We start from the raw sequence: 13,470 nt of genomic DNA on the forward strand, positions 1-13,470 counted from the left end.
CTCACTCTCTGTCCCTCTCTCAAAATAAAAATAAAAACATTTAAAAAAACAAGTGTCTGCCTCGTCTTTTTAATGGATGCATAATAATTCTTTGTAAGGATGAGAATGTATTTAACTAGCTCTCCAATGATGGGAATTTAGGTTGGGTCTGATTTTTGGCTAGTATAAATCATGCCGCAATAATAGCCCTTGGTATTTTTCATTGTGCACTTGTTTGCATACCTTTAGGGTACACTGCTAGAGGTGGTATTGCTGGGCGAAAGGGTATGTGCGGTTTTAATGTCGACAGATAGTGCCCCACTGCAGTCTGCAGGTTTTAGCTGGTAAGGCATCGCGACACGACACTCCCAGCAGTGACACAGCATGGCTGTCACAGAACATCAAAGCTGTCAGATAGCATCTAGTCTCCGCTTCCTCATGGTACAGAGGGAACGAAACCGTTTTGACCGAATTTCTCACGTGCTATTATCTCTGCACCAATGACCATATAGTCCAGCCTATTCATTTGACAGTCATGTGCCTTGGAGCATACTTTTATATACCGTTACATATCCACCAAACTCAGCCCCTAGGGAATACCATTAGCTCCGCTTACTGAGTATCTCCCACACACGCATCAGGCTCCGTGCGTGAATGCCAGTAGTCCTCCCTACAAACCTGTGAGGAAGATATTAACATTCCTCTAGATCACCAAACCAAGGCTTGGGGAGATGGACTTTGCCTGAGATCTCTGACACCTAGAAAGCAGCAGAGTCTGGATTCAAACCCACCTCTTTCCCATGAGCAAGCTCGTTCCTGGAAATTGCTTGGCCCCCTGCAGACACTGAGGAAATACGTGAGTGGAGGTTCATGGCCATCTCAAATGACAGCTCAATGCAAGCCAAGTCCAGCCATTGGATGGTTAGTAACCCTCTCTCACTTGCCACGCTGCTCCAACCCTCATTTCCAGTTCCTGGCTATTTGCATTCCACCCAGGTATTTAGAATTTAACTCAATACTGAGTGTTCCGCATAACTGTGTGATCCCTACACAACTCGGAGACCACAGAATGTCTTTCACAGTGGCCAACTTTGGGTGCTATTTGCTATTAAGAAACGGCAGACTTTTACAGAACTTATTGATGAAAGTTGGCTTTACTTACAGCCCTTTGCCTTCCAAGTTATTACGGCAGTCCTGTTTTTAATTTATCTTTTATTTTTATTTTATTGTATTAAAAATTTTTTTTAATTTTTTTTTTTTTTTTTTTTTTTTTTTTTTTTTTTTTTGAAGGAGAGAGAGACAGAGCATGAGCAGGGGAAGAGCAGACAGAGAGGGAGACACAGAATCCGAAGCAGGCTCCAGGCTCTGAATTGTCAGCACAGAGCCCGACACGGGGCTTGAACTCACAAACCGTGAGATCACGACCTGAGCCGAAGTCAGATGCTTAACCGACTGAGCCACCCAGGCGCCCCTATTTTTAATTTTTTTAATTAAAAAAAATGTATATATATAGAGAGAGTGCAAGAGCGTGAGAGAGGAGTGGAGGCGGAGGGTGAGAGAGAGAGAGAGAGAGAGAGAGAGAGACTCTCAAGCAGGCTCCACACTCAGCATGGAGCTTGACATGGGGCTCCATCCCATGACCCTGGGATCATGACCCAAGCCCAAATCAAGAGTAGGACATTCAACTGAGACACACAGGCATCCATTCCACTGTAGCCCTGTTTTTAATGACTACTTCAGACAATTTTATTCCTACATTTACACAAATTCTTTTTTTTTTTCAACGTTTATTTATTTTTGGGACAGAGAGAGACAGAGCATGAACGGGGGAGGGGCAGAGAGAGAGGGAGACACAGAATCGGAAACAGGCTCCAGGCTCTGAGCCATCAGCCCAGAGCCTGACGCGGGGCTCGAACTCACGGACCGCGAGATCGTGACCTGGCTGAAGTCGGACGTTTAACCGACTGCGCCACCCAGGCGCCCCTACACAAATTCTTTGATGATCAACTTGCTGACGAAGACGGATGAGAAAGCAATCAGGGAACTTTGTGAAGTTGGTCCTTAAGTCAAGGAATTAACATACACTCATGAATTTGTCTTTATGTGCGAACTATATCAGGTATTATGATTAAAACTGCATCCCCCACACCAAAAATTCCTTTTAAGGGAATTCCAATTCTCAAAAACATTATCAGCTCGGTGATAAAATCATGTATGTGATGTTCGCTCATAAAGATGTGAACAATATTTAAGATAATAGAAAAAACTGGACATAATCTAGATGTTCACCAATAAGTAAATGTTTAAAATTTTTTTAATGTTTGTTTATTTTTGAGAGTGACAGGGAGACAGAATCTGAAGCACGCTCCAGGCTCTGAGCTGTCAGCACAGAGCCCGATGTGGGGCTCAAACTCACAGACCACGAGATCATGACCTGAGCTGAAGTTAGACCCTTAACCGACTGAGCCACACAGGCACCTCAATAAGTAAATGTTTAAATACGACAGTGTTTCTTCCAATGGAATGGTAGATAGCCATATAAAAGTTCACATTTCTAAATTAGGTAGAGACATAAAAAAGCTTTTTTTTTTTACATTTTTAAAATGTTTATTTATTTTTGATATCAAGAGACAGAGCATGAGCAGGGAGGAGCAGAGAGAGAGGGAGACACAGAATCTGAAGCAGGCTCCAGGCTCTGAGCTGTTGGCACAGAGCCCGAGGCGGGGCTCAAACCCACGAACCGTGAGATCATGACCTGAGCCAAAGTCGGATGTTCAACTGACAGAGCCACCCAGGCACCCCAAAGAGCTTTTTTTTTTTAATGTCAAACAACAGAATACCAATAGTATCCATGTTGTGGTCATAATTCTGTAAAAATTCACCCGTTGGGATGAGCACTGGGTGTTGTATGGAAACTGATTTGACAATAAATTATATTTAATAATAAAAAAAATTATGTGAGCATATGGACAAAGCTTTGATGAAACAAGCAGTCATTACGTTAGCTGTATTAGCAAAATGGTCTATGGGTGGTTTATAACTGATTAGGTATTAGAATATTATATTATACATTTTATTTATTTTTATTATTTTATTAAAAAAATGTTTTTTAATGTTTATTTTATTTTCGAGAGAGAGAGAGAGAGAGAGCATAGGCAGGGGAGGGGCAGAGACAGAAGGGTACAGAGGATCCGAAGTGGGCTCTATGCTGACAGCAAAGGAGCCTGATGCGGGGTTCAAACTCACAAACTGTGAGATCATGACCTGATCTAAAGTTGAGGGCTTAACCGACTGAGCCACCCAGGCGCCCCTACACATTTTAAAGTACAAATTATCTCAAAATAAATAAACACTTAAAAAAATACAGTACAAATTAAATCTTATAGTATTGCCTAAGCACTTAAGGGACTCAGAGTCTAAGCAGTAAACCTAGGTGTTTAGGCAAGGATAAATCTTGTCTCCCTCACTTGCCTGTACGAGGATGGATACAGACGTGGCAAGCCACGTGACAGGAAAAAAATCTTTCTCTCTGTGAATGGGTCTCCTAAAGAAAAACCTGAGGGGTTAGGAATTCGTGACGACCTTGTCATGCTCCCTTGGTAGTATAGGCTTCATTACCACCATCCTGTAATCACACCTAAACTGCCGCCCTTGATCTATACTGGCCATGTTATCACTGCCACCTCTCCTAGACCAACGGTGAAGATCAGCCATGGCGATGAAATGGGTTTGCCTTATATCCGCAATCTGAAGGCTGTTGCTCTAGCTCTGTGCCTCATCTTTATTGGGTTTCAGTAGTTGCAGAGGCTTTGTCCCATTATAATCCAGTTGTAAGAATCATGTCCGTTTTAAGTCTTTTTTAGAAACCCACGAAAAAAAGGGGGTGGGGGGGAATCTATGCTAGAATTCGAATTCCCAAGTAAGAAATCTGAACTCTGTGATTCCAAGCTGCCCCCTTTTGAGGAATTTTTTAAGCCAGAGAAATGACACAACTCAAAATCGCAATTTGATGTGAGAAACGCAAAATAGTTAACAGAAGAAAAAAATCACTTGTTAATCCTGTTCAAGGCTGATAGGACATCTCTGGAATGATTTGGGGACCCATGTTGCAATTATAATCTGTTCTCATCTTTTCCTTAAGAAACAGGAGTAAGGAAATCGCTGTAGCAAGACTAAGGCTGAAACACAACCCTTAGTTTAAAAATGCTCATTTCAGGGGCACCTGGAGGCTCAGTTGATTGAGCGTCTGACTCTTGATTCTTGTTTTCAGCTGAGGTCATGATCCCAGGGTCGTGGGATCAAGCCCGAGCATGGAGACTGCTTAAGATTTTCTCTCTTCCTCCCTCTGCCCCTCTCCCTTGCTTGTGCTTTCTCTCTCTCTCAAATTGAAAAAAAAAAAAAAAAAGAAAGAAAAAAAAAAAAAAGAAGTTCATTTCAGCTACTGTGGAATCAGGCACAGCTTGAAGTTCTATTTTTTCCTGAAGAATGAGAGTTGGAAACCAACCTCTGATCAAGCCACGACATTATACCAGCCTCTAGGATTTCTAAAAATGGTTTAATCACAGCAGTACATCCCTCAGAATGTCTTTTAAAAAACTCTTCTTAAAAATGTTTTTAATCACCATTAATCTTACTATTTGGCACAGTCTACTAAAAAATAACATATGCAAACCCTCGACCCAGCAGTTCTACGCCTAAGGTTATACCCAACAGAAACACACATATGTTCACGAACAAAACGCGTACTAGAATATTCACAGCAGCACTATTCATGATAGTCTCAAACTGGAAACTACCCAAATACCCATTAACAACACAATGGATACTACGGTACATTTACACAATGGGACAATATATAGCAATGAAAATGAGCAAATGAAAATGCAACAAACATAACGTTGAGCAAAAGAAGCCACCCATGAAAAAGTTTCCACTGTAAGGATTCCATTTGTAAAACAGTTCAAAAACAGGCAAAGCTGATCTGTGCTGTAAGAAGTCAGGAGGGTGGTTATTAACCCTGGAGGAAGGACAGTGACTGGGAGGCGACTTAAGAGGGAGACTTTGGGGGGATGACTGGCTGGCTTAGTTGGTGGAGCATATGACGCTTGATCTCAGGGTTGTAGATTTAAGCCCCACACTGGGCGTAGAGATTACTTAAAAAGGGAGGGGGAGGCGAAGGGCTTTGGGGTACTGGTAATCTATTTCTTGGCCTAGTGCTGATCACCTGGGTATGTTCAGTTTGCAAAAATTCATTATGCTATATGCTTATGATTCATATATTTTCTAGGTATCTGTTATAATTCACCAAAGAGTTTAAAAAACAAGAGTATTTCCAAAATACACCCTCACCCCACCCTCCCAAAGTCACCATCTTAAGCCTACGTATTGCCCACACCCTTGGCAATCGGGCGAACTTAGAATAATCCAAGTTGAGTTTCACATGTATTGCAAACACGGCTAAAAAAACCATGGCATGAAAAAAATTTGGAGGCTATATTTGAATTTTATAACAGAATGAACCTATCAATCCACAAAGACAAATCTGGATGAAGTGGTAAAAATGAGAAAGGAGGGGACCTCTCCATCAATAGTGGATCATGCCCCGCAGAGGGACAAAGGGAAGGGCAGGACCAGACAAAAGCAGGGAGAATAAAGACCCAAAGCCTGAGAAATTAGAATGAGCCCATGGCGGATTTGAAATCAACAAAGGGGCTGCCTGTCAATGGACACTGAAGTGACACAAAGATGGTGTGACTGAGTACTGGGCACTGCTGGTGTGTGGGAGACACATTCACAGGGAGTTGAGGCAGTGACAGACCCCGAAAAACTTTGCTGCCAATGAAAACGGACAGATGTTGGGGGTGGGGAAGGACACAACACTCAGTTCAGAACGTAGATACTCTTCTTTTCTCAAGAGAATCTCCTCATTCATAAAACCTCAGCTTCACTTGAGCCAAAGGATTTTCAATTTAAATGGGGAGCCAGAGGTCTCAATGGCTGGAAAATCCTGTAACACATCATCTAGATCATTCACTCAGCCGTTCTTTCAACGTTACTGAATGCTCACTCTGAGCAGTATTTCGTGCTGGAAGCTATGTGGATGAAAAAGAGGTCCAGATATTATTTTAAACAAGAGGAGGGAGAACCATTTTGTCATGGAACAGCTCATTGCTAAATTCTTTCGTTGACTGTAAACCTTACACCCACCAGGTAAGGTTCTTGGTTGGAGTGGTGTTTCAAAAGCCTGGACTCTGTGGGCGCGCCTGCGTGGCTCAGTCGGTTAAGCGTCCTACTCTTGATTTCATCTCGGTTCATGATCTCACGATTTGTGAGATGGAGCCCAGCCCCGGGCTCTGCGTTGACTGTGCGGAACCTGCTTGGGATTCTTCCTCTCCCTCTCTCTCTCTCTCTCTCTCTCTGCCCCTACCCTGCTCACACACTCTTTCTCTCTCTAAGTAAGCAAATAAATAAATAAATATTAAAAAAAAAAAAAAAAAGCAGGGGCGCCTGGGTGGCTCAGTCGGTTAAGCCTCCGACTTCAGCTCAGGTCACGATCTCACGGTCCGTGAGTTCGAGCCCCGTGTCGGGCTCTGGGCTGATGGCTCAGAGCCTGGAGCCTGCTTCCGATTCTGTGTCTCCCTCTCTCTCTGTCCCTCCCCCATTCATGCTCTGTCTCTCTCTGTCTCAAAAATAAATAAACGTTAAAAATAAATAAATAAATAAAGCATGGACTCTGTGATGGTTGGTTTCTTATGTCAACTTGGCTAAGCTATAGTATAGTATAGTATGGTGTAGTATAGTATAGTTATTCAATCAAACACCATCTATATATGTTGCTGTCAAGATATTTTGTAGATGTGGTTAACATCTACAATCAGTTGACTTTAAGGAAAGGAGGTTTCTTCAGTAATATGGGTGGGCCTCATACAATCAGTTGAGAGGCCTTAGGAGAAAAACCGAGGTTCCCTTGAGGAAGAAGAAATTCTGTCTTTAGACCTCAACATCAGTTCCTGGCTGAGAGTTTCCACCCTGCTGGCCTGCCCTAGGCATGTCAGACTTGCCAGACCCCACAATCATGTAAGATAACCATTACTGGTTCTGTTTCTCTGGAGAACCGCAAGTTATACAGACTCTAAGCAGACCCCTGGGGTTTGAAGGTTGGCTCTGCGACTCCTCTAGCTGGGTGATTTCTGTACTGTAAGCTGGGGATAATAATAGTACTTAATTCATAGGCACTAGAACAACCCCTAGCACAGAGTAAGTGCTTGGAAAGTGTTTGTTAAATAAGTAATTCCGTGATGCTGAGTTTATTTCTTAGCTGGAAAACTGCAGATATTTTTATTCCCAACAATTACCATCAACCAAACATGAACACTCTTTCCCACACCAAAACCAGAACAGCCTTGGAACAACAGCCCCTCACCAGTACCTGATCTTCTAGATGATGAAGGGGCAGGTGAAATGCCAGGCCAACACCATTGTGTGTTGTGATGATTTGGCAAAGCTGGAATCAGAGCACTTCTGGAACATTCTTAACTACAAGTTCTCAGCTGCTGACAACAGCTGTGCTTAAAGAAGCTCCGACTCAGCACAGAGCTATTCCTACTATTTGCAAGGGTGGGGGTTCATGAAGTGGTCCTAATCATTCTTTCTGTTCCCACTGGTGATACCCCACTGCAGCCTGCCCCAGCCCCTTGCAATGAAAGATTAGATGGGGGAAAACGTGGGGTGCCTGGGTGGCTCAGTCAGTTAAGCATCCGCCTTCGGCTTAAGTCATAATCTCAGGGTTCTTGGGTTCAAGCCCCGCGTCGGGTTCTGTGCTGACAGCACAGAGCCTGGAGCCTGCTTCAGATTCTATATCTCCCTCTTTCTCTCTTCCTCCCCTGCTTGTGCTCTCTCTCTCTCTCTCTCTCTCAAAACTAAATAAATGTTAAAAAAAATAAATAAAAACTTAAAACATAAAATAAAAAAAAAAAATTAAGGCAAAGTGATCCTAAAATTATTTCTCATTTATTCACTAGAAGTGCAATAAAATCAAACACCTTACTTGTTATTCTCATTTGATTTCACATTATGCCAACTTCTTCCTACAGGTTTTCATGCTGACAAAGATTTTCTGTATTATTGTTCTCCTATAGGTTCCTGTGTACTAAGTCTCACAAGGCGTTTCTGAAATTATTTTCTTATAGCTCGGAAAACAAAAATGAACAGGATCAGATTCTATCAGAATTTGGTTAATTTTTACACCAGCAAGATAGACAGGTTTTTAGATTTTTTTAAAGTAATTTCTACACCCAAAGTGGAGCTTGAACTCACCACCCCAAGATCAAGAGTCGCATGCTCTACTGACTGAGCCGGCCAGGCACCCTGGGTCTTAGATACCAAGCGTCCAGCTCTTGGTTTTGGCTCAGGTCGTGATCTCACAGTTTGTGAGTTCGAGCCCCAAGTTGGGCTCTGCGCTGACAGCGGGAAGCCTGCTTGGGATTCCTTCTCTTCCTCTCTCTCTCTGCCCCTCTCCAGTTCATGCTCTCTCAAAATAAATAAATAAACTTAAAAAAATAATAATACCGACTTCTCTGGCTCTGTATAATTATCTAAATCCTCATTTACTCCAGAGATGTGGCCAGTTGTGATGGCCCTCAGCCTACAGTTCCCTGGAGTTTTCTTTATGTAGGATCATGCTGAATCCTGGGTCAGAGGAGCAGTTATTATTATTTTTTTAATGTTTATTTATTTTGAGAGAGAGAGAGAGAGAGAGAGACTAGTGCGAGTGGGGGAGGGGCAGAGAGAGAGGGAGACACAGAATCCGAAGCAGGCTCCAGGCTCCGAGCTGTCAGCACAGAGACCGATGCGGGGCTCAAACCCATTAACCACAAGATCGTGACCTGGGCTGGAGTTGGACACTTAACTGACTGAGCTACCCAGGCGCCCCCGAGGAGTGGTTATTAAGGAGGGAAAACTCCCAGGTATCCATGGTAGAAGGACAGAGAGGTGTGGAGGTACCACAGAGGAAGTCAACACCAAGTCCCCAAACTTAACTTCTGCCAATTGTGTATGCTCGCCTTGCTGCGTAACCATTCCCATAGGAGGAAACGCACAGTGCATAAAGCATATTGAAACTATCCTGGCTTACAACTCCATCTTGGAGGGGCTATGCTGAAAACAGTCAGGTTCATGTCCTATGAACATCTTGTATATACCTAGCCAAGGTCCCCGAGGTCAGGGAGATGGAAGTTAACAATGGCACCCCGGAATTCTGGGGTCGCCTGATTCTTCCCTCTGCGCCCTGTCTCCCAGACATTTTCACAGGAGGTAGGAGAAGGATGCTGCTTTCTCTCCATCTTCCCTATACAAATGGGCTGGTCATACAGATACTGGCCTTCCTCATCTGTGGACTCTCCAGGAGGAAACTATTGGGATGGATGTTCACACAGGGCTCAACAGGTTTACACCTTTAAATAAACCCGTAAAATTCTTTCAAAAAGAATAAACCAACAAAACATTCCCTTCTGAAACTTTCCCCCTTGGGTACGACATGAAGACACATTTCCCCCTGGAGCTTTTTCATAAGAAGAAAACCTCTGTGTCAGATTGTAGGTTTTCCAATATTAAGATTCCTGGTTTTCATCTACTCTAGAGATAGACAGGTCTATTAACTTAGTTTAAATCATTCAGTGAACAGCATTCCAATTAATCCTTTCGGACCAGTTTTGTAAATTCTGAGAGGCACCTCTTAAAAACACCATCCTTGAAAACCAGCAAGATACAGCCGACTGCTGCTTTCCTATGGCCACTCGGTATTGCCCAAATAGGAGGCTTTCGGGTTGGCAACTATCGAATATTCTGGGCAAGAGCCAACAGTGATATCACAGCCTTATGCACCAACCTTATGCATCAACCTGGTTAAGAAAGAAAATCCTGGGGTTTCAAGGCTAGAGAGAGCCAAAGGCTCATCAGTTAACTTAACGGCAAATACAAGTCACAATGATTGAGTCCTAGGATGCTCTGTCTTTTATCCAAGCTTCCTTCACTCTACATAAAATAAAATATGAATAAAAGAAAACAACCCTTCTGCCTTGCCCTCCCTACACATCTTTTTTGTTAAATGAATGACAATTTAAAAGTAGAAGCCTGATGCCAAAGAGTCACCTCTAATGTAAGCGAAACAATGATTAAATAAAACCTATAAAATGAAATTTTAGGATTGGGTAATCCTTTCACATGTCAAGATGCTGCAGCCTGGCATGAAAGATGCTTACACAGCCAGCAAGACTATGAGCGCATGGAAAGGTCTGCTGAGCCCTGGTTTGTGCTTCCATTTCTGTTCATCCGCTTTCCCATGGGCAAGCAGCCACCTCCTATCACAGAGCCGTCCCTGTCTTAGGTCAGCAGACAATACAGGCAAAATCTGCAAAGGATGGACACACTGGCTTGGGTGTGGTCACTGGCAATGGGAAGCTTTGGTCCCCAGGCTGCAGGCTGTAAAAGCCAAGAGCCGCACCCTTGGCGGGTAGTCTCCAAAAGCCACTTCTCCGTTTTTTGGTTTGTTGTTTGTTGTTTTTGTTTTTAACCACAATCCGCACCAATCCTGACTGCTCCTTCTATGAACACACAGCAGACCTTAGACGTGAGCCCGCAGACAAAGCCGACTGCTCAAGGGGGCTCGCTGTGCACGGAGGCAACCTCCAGGTCTGGGCTCCTGGTCAATAGCAAGGGGCAGGCGGCGGCGCGGAGGCACCCAAAGCCGGTGGCGGCGGCTTTCAGCCCGCCTCACAGTCTGGGGGGACGCGCGACTCGCACCAGGGAATTAACAGCGGGGCTTGGTCCCCAACGCAAACCCCAAAAGACGAGCGCACGCCCTGAGATTTCTACCAGAGCATTTTCTGCACCAGAAAACTGAACACTTGAAATTCTGGGGATGGGGGGGGGGCTGGTACGGAGTCGCGTGGATACCAGTGCCGGCTATTGTTCTCCGGGTCTCTCCGGCGGGAGACTTCCCCCATCCCGCCTCCCTGCCAGCATCTGCCACTGGACCAAGCCTTTCAGCTCCGCGAAGAAAAGGGTGTGCCTGCGGCGCTGCGGATTATCGCAAAACCTTAAGCTAGTCCCTACGGGCTGTGTCAGGCCGGGAGACAAAGCTCCTAGTGGGGACTGCTCAGCCCAGTCTCGGATCCGCCATCCTAGGTCGGTTGCCATTCCAAGGGCCACGCCCAGCTGGCCACCTGGACCGCCAGGATCCCCATGCTCCACGCCTGGAGCAGAGGGTCTTCAGGCCCGAGACCCGCCTCCCAGCCGCCCACCCCCTCCCTTCCCCGGAGACCCTCCTCCCCTGGGAGACCTCCCTCCCCAGAGAGGCCCTCCCCCGGCCGGCGCGGGTCTCCTCCTCCCCGGCGTCTACCCTCTTCAACCCCGGCGGTCTCCACCCTCCAGCGTCTGCCCTCCCATCCTCATTCTTCCTCAGTCCCAGACTCGCCCCGCCTCGCGCCACCTGCACCGCACTCTTCCCTCCCGCCTCAGACCCGCCCCCCGCCCCCTCTCTCTTTCCTCCTCCAACCCTGGTCTCTACTTCCCCCTCCACCCAGACCCAGTCACCTGTCCCCACCCAGCTTCCCCATCTCCCCGTCTTTGCCCAGACGGAGGCCCCGCGTCTGCCTCTCCCCATTCCAGCTTCTCTCAGGCTCGGGCTCTTGCCCCTCCCCAGGCCTGGGGCGTCGGTGTCTGTCGCCCACCAAGATCGATGCTGCGGGGAGAGATCCCGCAATGGGCTCCAGCGAAGGGACCCAGCTCGGCGCCCGCTCTGGGGCGGGCAGCCACAGGCGGCCTTTGTAGTTCAGGCAGGTGCCTCGGAGGCGGCAGGCGAACCGTCCTTAGGCGACCGCTGCGTTAGCCAGTCGAGTGGAACAAGCCGTCGGGTCTGGTACAGGCTGGGCAAATCCCAACCCGGAGGCGAGATGGACGCAGGGTGTGTGTGCCGGTGGTGATGGGGGGCCAGAGATAGCGCCGATCTAGGGACTCGCGCAGGACGGGCCGGTAGCCAGAGAAGCCCCCGCCCAGCCTCCAGCCATTCACTGCACCTCGACGAGAGAGGCTGGGCACCTACTATGTGCTAAGAGTGAAATCCCTTCAACCGAGCCGTCTCCTCACCTCAGTTCTTTGCAATCCCACAAGCACACATGAAACGCCTACTATGAGCCAGGCACTGCACGGCGCTCCGTGGGCGTACAAAGAGGACCCCATTCCGGCCTCAGTGTAGCCCCGATGGCCACCCCAATCCCAAACCACACCTCCCGCCGCGTCCCCTGCAGCGGGGCCCCTGGGCGCACCCCTATCCCTGCCCTTTTGTGCGCCTCCCAGAAAAACAGAGGCCATGAGATGGATGTCCCAGCCCAGGGAGAATAAGCCCACCGCCCGCCCCGCCATCACGCACTCCTCCGGGATGCTGCGGCTGCGAGGGTCCGTCGGTCGGTCCGTCTCTCCTCGGTCTTGACGCGGCGCAGGAGCTGCGGGTGCTCGGGGCGGCGGCGGCAGCACGCGCGCTCGCTCGATCGCCGCCTTGGCGCGCGGGGCGCTGGAGTCGGAAGCCGCGGGCTGGGGAGGGGACGTGGGTGGGGGCTGGAGGCGGTCTGGGCCAATCACCGACCCGACGTCTCCTCCCCAGTGCTCCCCCACCTCGCGCTAGCAGGTTAGGGGGAGGCGGGGACAGGCGGCGCCCCGCATCTTCGCCGCCGCGCGCGGCCGCAGCCTTGGGACTACAACTCCCGACAGGCCCTGCTGCAGGGCCGGGGTCCGAGAGGGGAAGGAGAGTGAGGCCGGAGAACCCGCCGACCCCCCGCGCGCCCTTCTCCGCGTTCCTTTGGGTTTCCATGGTGACTCACTACACTTCACAAAGCCCCAGCGCTCACACGCGCTGATGCACGAGTCCCCTGGGAGGGCTACGGGGCGGGTCCCTAGGATACACCGCCTTCCCTCCCCTCCCCCTCCCTGCAGGATCCCACCCGAGGGGTTGAAACAATGCCCCGGCCGCTGCCGGGCCTGCCCTCTGCCGCCCAGTTCCCTCCAAGACCCAGTGTGAGGCCTCTAAAGTGGGCGCTCGGCGGGACTGCACGATGGAGAGGACCGGGTGGTCGTTATAGCGAAATGTTCTGACGTACGGTACACAGTGGACGGACACTCGGGGCCAACTAAGTTCGCGTCTGTCCGCTCTGGGGGCTCGAACCTGGAGTTCATTCTCTCAGCTGCGCTGAGCTAGGGCTTCTCCATCCGGAGCTCTCAGGTCCAGCCGCCTGTCCTATTTCTGGACACCTCCTTTCAGGACACGGTGAAGCCTTTGGAAATGTTTTAAAACTCAATTCACATTTACTCACCTTTTTTTCTTCACGTTTTAAACACACGCATAATTGAACTAAACAAATCTGAAAAAGGAGAGGGCGGATCATCAGGCCTTTCTTTGTACCACTTCCCTAAACCTCTCTCAAGCCTTTGCTGTAATCT

General features: G+C 47.8%; 1 protein-coding gene across 1 annotated transcript in view; it reads right to left on the bottom strand.

Moving 5' to 3' along the window:
- Positions 1 to 12,487, bottom strand: part of DPYSL5 (dihydropyrimidinase like 5) — a 102,422-nt gene extending 89,935 nt beyond the window's left edge. The window contains exon 1 of the mRNA XM_030311472.1: positions 12,407 to 12,487. The gene's annotated coding sequence lies outside the window, so the exon portion shown is untranslated. The remainder of the gene's footprint in view (positions 1 to 12,406) is intronic.
- Positions 12,488 to 13,470: the final 983 nt, after the last annotated feature.

Source organism: Lynx canadensis, chromosome A3, assembly GCF_007474595.2.
Source record: "Lynx canadensis isolate LIC74 chromosome A3, mLynCan4.pri.v2, whole genome shotgun sequence".
Classification (NCBI taxonomy): Eukaryota; Metazoa; Chordata; class Mammalia; order Carnivora; family Felidae; genus Lynx; species Lynx canadensis.